The 6,000-nt window shown below is 39.6% G+C and overlaps 1 long non-coding RNA gene across 1 annotated transcript; it reads right to left on the bottom strand.

Moving 5' to 3' along the window:
* Window positions 1-978: 978 nt before the first annotated feature.
* Window positions 979-3,827, bottom strand: LOC128197678 (uncharacterized). Its single transcript, XR_008250303.1, has 2 exons — window positions 3,590-3,827; window positions 979-3,004 (listed from the first exon to the last, which is right to left on the bottom strand). It is a non-coding gene; the product is annotated as an uncharacterized LOC128197678 (long non-coding RNA).
* Window positions 3,828-6,000: the final 2,173 nt, after the last annotated feature.

Genomic DNA, 6,000 nt, shown 5'->3' on the forward strand with positions numbered 1-6,000 from the left:
AAATATAATAATTACGTAACAAATTAATTGAAAATAAAAACTAATAGTAAACTTAAAAGTTAAAAAAACTACAGGCCATAAACGGATGTTGAGTATCCGTTTGGATCTGAAGCGGATGTCGACATCCGTCGAAAGATATCGACATCCGTCGATGGATATCGACATCCGTTTCAGATCTAAACGGATACCCGCCATCCGTTTTTTGCCTGGTTATCTTCTTCCTTTCTCCCAATACACGCACACAGTAAAAAAACGTAGAGCACAGCACAAAACACAACATAGAGATATATGCATTGCATTTAAAAAAAAATTTAAAAATATCATCACTAACCTTGTGGGAGAACGCACCGCCACACCTCACCGTCGCACCACCGCCGCACTGCCGCGTCGCACCGTCGCACTGTTGCACTGCCGTGCCGCGCACGGCCCCCACTGCCGAACCGCTGAAGGAGGAAGAAAACGGATATGGAGGAAAAATGGAAGATGAGTGCTACGACTGTCGCGGTCATACAAATTTTATGTCAAATAATGAATGTAGTACAGACTAGGATTTGACTCCTAGGTCGTCTCTCAAGGACCAATTTATGTGGTTCAGTCTTAGATTTAACACGAAGGGGGGGGGGGGGGGGGTTTGTGATGTTTTTGTGCGGTAAATAAAATTTAAAACTAGAATTTAAACACAACCGAATTTAAAAACATTGAAATAAATTTTAACGATGGTAAAAACCGAATAGTAAAAGATGGTAAAAACTGAACAGTAAATATTCAAAAACGGTAAAATTAAATGCAGAAATAAAAATATCAGTAAAAATAAATTGATAGAAAATAAGCCGTAAAAATAACGTTTGAAAATAAAATGAACTGAAAAATACATTGACAAAATTTTAACGTTTTAGAAAATAGTAAACGGTAAAAATAGAAGAGACAATAAAATTAAAAACATTTAACATGAAAATAAAATACACCAAAGATTAAACATTAAAATAAAATTACTGGACAGTGAAGATAAAACCAAACCGATCAAAGTGCTCCAAATAGTGTAAGAGATTACATCCTTTCACAAATTGAATTCTACATTATTTTACTATTTGAAATGGAATCTCAGAGAGGAAGATAAGCCTCCTCCCAGACGTGACTTCTATACTACAACTAAACTATCACTAAAATCTCCTCCTAAAATCTGCTTGCTGATACTCTTTTATAGGCCAAACTCAGAACATCCGTGATCTCCTCCATTTCAGTTTTGTTTTGTCTTGCATCTTTTCCTTGCACAAATTGCATGAGCAATAGTTTCTGGCCGTGAAAGAATAGTGTGAGGGTCCCTCTAATTTACACCTACTCTTGTCTTCTTCTCCAATCAGCCATAGTTGCTTCCTTTGCTGGACGTTACAACAACTTCTCCTCATCTCCACACGTTGCAGCTTCAATTGGACCAAGACCGTGGAGCTTCACTTCTGGACTTGATTGCTTTGTGGTGCTGGCCGTGAGTCTTCTTCCAGCCAATGAATGCACTCCTCTTTTTGTGCAAAACGTTCAGAACCAGTGGCTGCTGCTCTTCTCCTTTCTCTTCATACATCCGTAGACTCCCTTTCATTTCCTTGCAGCTGCTTCAACACGTCTTCTTTTTAGCTGCTGGACCATTTTCACCAAAGCTTCACTCCTCACACCATGAGCTTCATTCCCTCTAGGTGGTGGCTGGAATACAGCACCTTTTTCCATCTCAGTTTTCACACGTCCAGCCCCTCCTCTTCAACCATTGCAGCTGCTGGGTTTTGACGCCCCAAGCTGGATGCGTGAATGCTTCAAGCTTGCTGGACTGATGGAGGACGCTGCTTATTTTCTTCAAGGTTGGTGGATGGAAGATGATAGGATGCTGGAACGTGTGAAGGCTTGCTGCCTTTGCTGCCAACTGCTGGACGCATTGAAGCTTGCTGGACTGTGATCTTCCATGAACTGCACTTCTCCAAGATGGACCAGCTGCTGCACCTTGACACCATCCAGCCAGCACCACGCCTTGCACTTTCTCTTCCAACCGTGAGCTGCTGTCTTCCCACCATGAGCTGTACGTGTGAAGCCTTTCTCTCCAAGCACATATCACTTCCAGCTTCTACGTGAATCAGCAGCAGCTACAACATTTTTTTCTGGCCAAAAGTGAACTGCTCCCAAGCTTGTTGGACGCTGCCATTCACTATGTGTGAGCTTCCATCCTTGGCGCTTCTTCATGTTGCTGGATGTGCTGGACCAGTGGAGATGGCTGGATGCATGGACGGAGCTGCACCGCTTGCTGGCTTCTCTTCTCCAATCAACAAGTGGCTGGTTCCATCTTCCTTTCCGTTACAGCCCCTTTCTTTGATTCCACTTAGGTCCATCTACTTCTATATTGCCGAGAATTTACTTAGAGAACGTGGCTTCCTCCACAATAAAAATCACGCTTGTCATCTTCCCAAAAGAATTCTAAAACCGTGAAGTGGTCCTTTTTCAATCTTCATCTTTCCATTTAATAAAATATAATAACATGAATTGTAGTTTTGGCCGTGTGATACGTGGTCTTCCTTGGTGGTCCCTTCCATTATTTCACTTTGATTATTGAATCGTGTAGAGTTGTGAGCATGTTGGTTTTTTTTTTATGTGCAGCCTTTCCAAATGGAAAACACGTTCCAAACCAAGAAAAAGGTGGTGGCTCCCATTTATATTATGTTGTCTCCCATTTAAAAGAAAGAATCCTCCCTGTTGTTTGCCGTGAATGCTTCCTTCATATGGCATTTTCAATTGAAAACAATATTGCCTTCTCAAATTGGCGGCCCCCACTTTTGTTACATGAGCTTCTTGCCAAAATAATGTGACAACACTCCTTTGACTTAAGCTTGCTACCATGCTTCTTACAACAAGCAAAACCGAAAGATGTTTACAAATGGTGATCCATTTTTTTTCATGTGCTTAACCTCGTAAACCAAACCAATTCTGCAATGGCCGTGTGTACTGTTATTTTGTTGCAGCAATGACACTACAAAAATCAACACCTCATCACAAAATATATACTAAAGTAAGCCAAGCCAATTTTGCTTCTACAAATTCAAGAAAAAAAATATTTCATCACAGATCAACACAGATTAAATAAATGCAGTCTAGCTTCTTCCAAACACAGTATGTGAATGTTTTTCCAAATGTCCCAAGTTGTATTTCCAAAAATTTCCCTTGCAATCACTAATGCAAATAATTAACTTAAATAATTCAAATTAATTAAAATTAGAATTTCTGGTCAAATCAAGCACATTTCAGAAAAATAGGAAAATACTGGACAATTAAGCACAATTCCCCGATTAATTCTAGTACAATAAACTAAATGAAGTGAAGAAAATAATGATTCATCAAAATAGACCACACTTAGTTTTTTGCACTCCTGGGCAAAATCAAGACTTAAATCAGGGAATCGTTCAACGTACTTTTAGGGAAGAGACACAAAACTCAGCAGACAAAAAAATAAAAACTTGCAAGAAAACAAACAGAATTTACACAGTTCTCAAGAATTCTGGACAGAGAAAAGAAGTAGAAAATATCCAACACATAGTCAAGAAAAGCACATACTTACAGAAATCATCCAAGCAATTCAAGACTGTCGCGGTCATACAAATTTGATTGCACGAAAATATGCAGTATAACTAGGAAGTGACTCCTAGGTCGTCTCACAAGGACCAATTTTTGGATTAAGTCTCAGATCTTTTTTACACGAAAAGGGGGGTGTTTTTGTGATTTTGTTTTAATGCGGTAAACTAAAATTAAAAATGACTGGAATTTAAATAAGACAACTTAATTTTTAAAACACTGAAATAAATTTTAACAACGGTAAAAACAAGCGGTAAAAAATAGTAAAAACGGAACAGTAAATATGCAGAACGGTAAAACACAATTGACAGATTTTAACGATATGGAAAACAGTAATTTTGGAAAATGGTAAATTCAGTTGAAAACGTAAATAACGAGTGCAGTGAAAATAAATTGAGAAACAGATGAATGAAGTTTTGAAACCGTAAGTAGAAAACTGACAGAATGGAATTTGCAATTAACATCAATTAAAACCAAATACATGAAATTGTAAAATTAAACAAATCCTAAACCTCCCCAACGGAGAGGAGGAAAAATAAGCTACAGAAAATAAAACACGTCCGTCTTTGCTCTCTTTCTAAAACTACTCTTTCTTCTTTGGTCCTCCTCTCCTTTTATTGCAAAAAATCTGGACTGTATCCCTCCATTGTTCAGCCCGTGTGTTGTGTGCCTTTCAATCCAGATTTTTAGTTTTATTTTGTCTCCAGCTTGGAAGCCCGTGAATTCCTTCCCGCTTTTACATTTGTTTTTTTTTCTGTAAAGCAGAGGGAATTTCTACCAGCAAATCTTAGTTTGGACGTGAGAAAAGAAAGGTGAGGGCCCTCCATTTTGCCAATTACTCTTGTCATTTTCTGCACCTTGCAGATGTGGCTTCCTTCTCCATTCCTTCTCCTTTGCTGTCTTCTAATTTGTGTGACAACAAGAATGAAGAGGTCTCCTCAACAGCTGCTGAATGTTGCTCCTAGATGTGGCTGGACAGTCTTCTTCAAGTGTTGCGTGAAGGTGCTGGAAGATGAAGATTTCTCTTTGTTGTGCACACGTTCCAGCTCTCCCTCTCGGTAGCTGCAACTCAACCGTTCTCCATTTCTCTGTTGCTGCCACCGTTCCAGCACCTTTTCTTTGCTGAACATTGCTTCTCCTCAAAGGCTGGACGGTGATGTGCTACTGCTGCTGTCATTCTTCTACGCTTTTGGGTGGCTGCTCCAACCGTGACCACATATTTTTGAAGCCAAAAATCTTTCTTGGATGGTAGTGTGACCGTGAGTGCTTGTGGAATGCAAGAGCAAAAGAAATCTGCACATCTTCAAGCCAAAGTGCCGTGAGCTGTGCTTCTTGTTGTACACATCATTCCAACTTTTCTCCCTTAGCTATACGTTCAAGAACCAAACCTCAAACAAGTGTTGGCTGCAGTTGTTCCAACTTCAAGCTGCTGGACCGAGAACATCATAACTCTTCTCCCTTTGGTTCTCCAAAACAATCTTGAGAGCTCCTCCTTTTACTGGACAACCATCCATGTGTATTAACGTGAAGTCCATACCTCTTCTCCATGAATATGCTTCATTTTTCCAATGAGAAAGATCACTTCTTTGGTGGTGGATGGACCCTTATTCCCTGATCATATTTTATGAATTGAAAAACCAAAACCAAAACTTGTGAGAGAAAGAACATGGAGTCAAAAATCTGCACTCCAAACCTCTCAAAAACCGTGAGCTTTGTATGGAAAAAAAAACATTTCAAAAATATGCACCAAGCCAAAATGAATATGAGGTCGTGAACTTTCATGGGGTGGTGGCTCCCTTTTTCAATCAAGCTTCACACTTCAAAATGAATTTTCCAATGCTAACAAGTGGTGGCCCCAAGTGCTTACTTTCTGAATAATGTTTTGCCAAAATATCCATGGCCGTGTGTTTTTGATGAAGAACCAAAAGTCTCTGGAGCTCACTTACTCTCTTCCCAATTACTTGACAAAACCGTGCCACTACTACTTGGTGGTCCCTTCCTTGTCTCCCATTCAATTTCACTTGCAAAGAGAAAGAAGACTTCATGTGCCGTGAGTTGGACTTTGGATAAAGCCTTCCTTCTTTCCTCAAATAATTTAGCCAAAATAAGACAAAAGAGGGGCCATGTGAAATGCTTGCCAAATTGCCGTGAGTTCCATTCTCTTGGATGAAGGCTTTCTTCATTCTTCAATTGCTAACGTGGCAAAGCCATGAGGGGCTATCCATTTTCTTCAATTAATACGTGCAAAGGAGCCGTGGGCTATTACAATAACAATTTCACATTCATCACTTTGCATTTTGGAAATGCTACGTGACCTTTCAACCAATTGGTGCCCTCTCTTTTATTCCAAACTATGTGATGCTTAATTCAATTGGCCGTGTGGCATGTGTAGTGTGC

The sequence above is a fragment of the Vigna angularis genome, chromosome 7 (genome assembly GCF_016808095.1).
Source record: "Vigna angularis cultivar LongXiaoDou No.4 chromosome 7, ASM1680809v1, whole genome shotgun sequence".
Taxonomy (NCBI): Eukaryota; Viridiplantae; Streptophyta; class Magnoliopsida; order Fabales; family Fabaceae; genus Vigna; species Vigna angularis.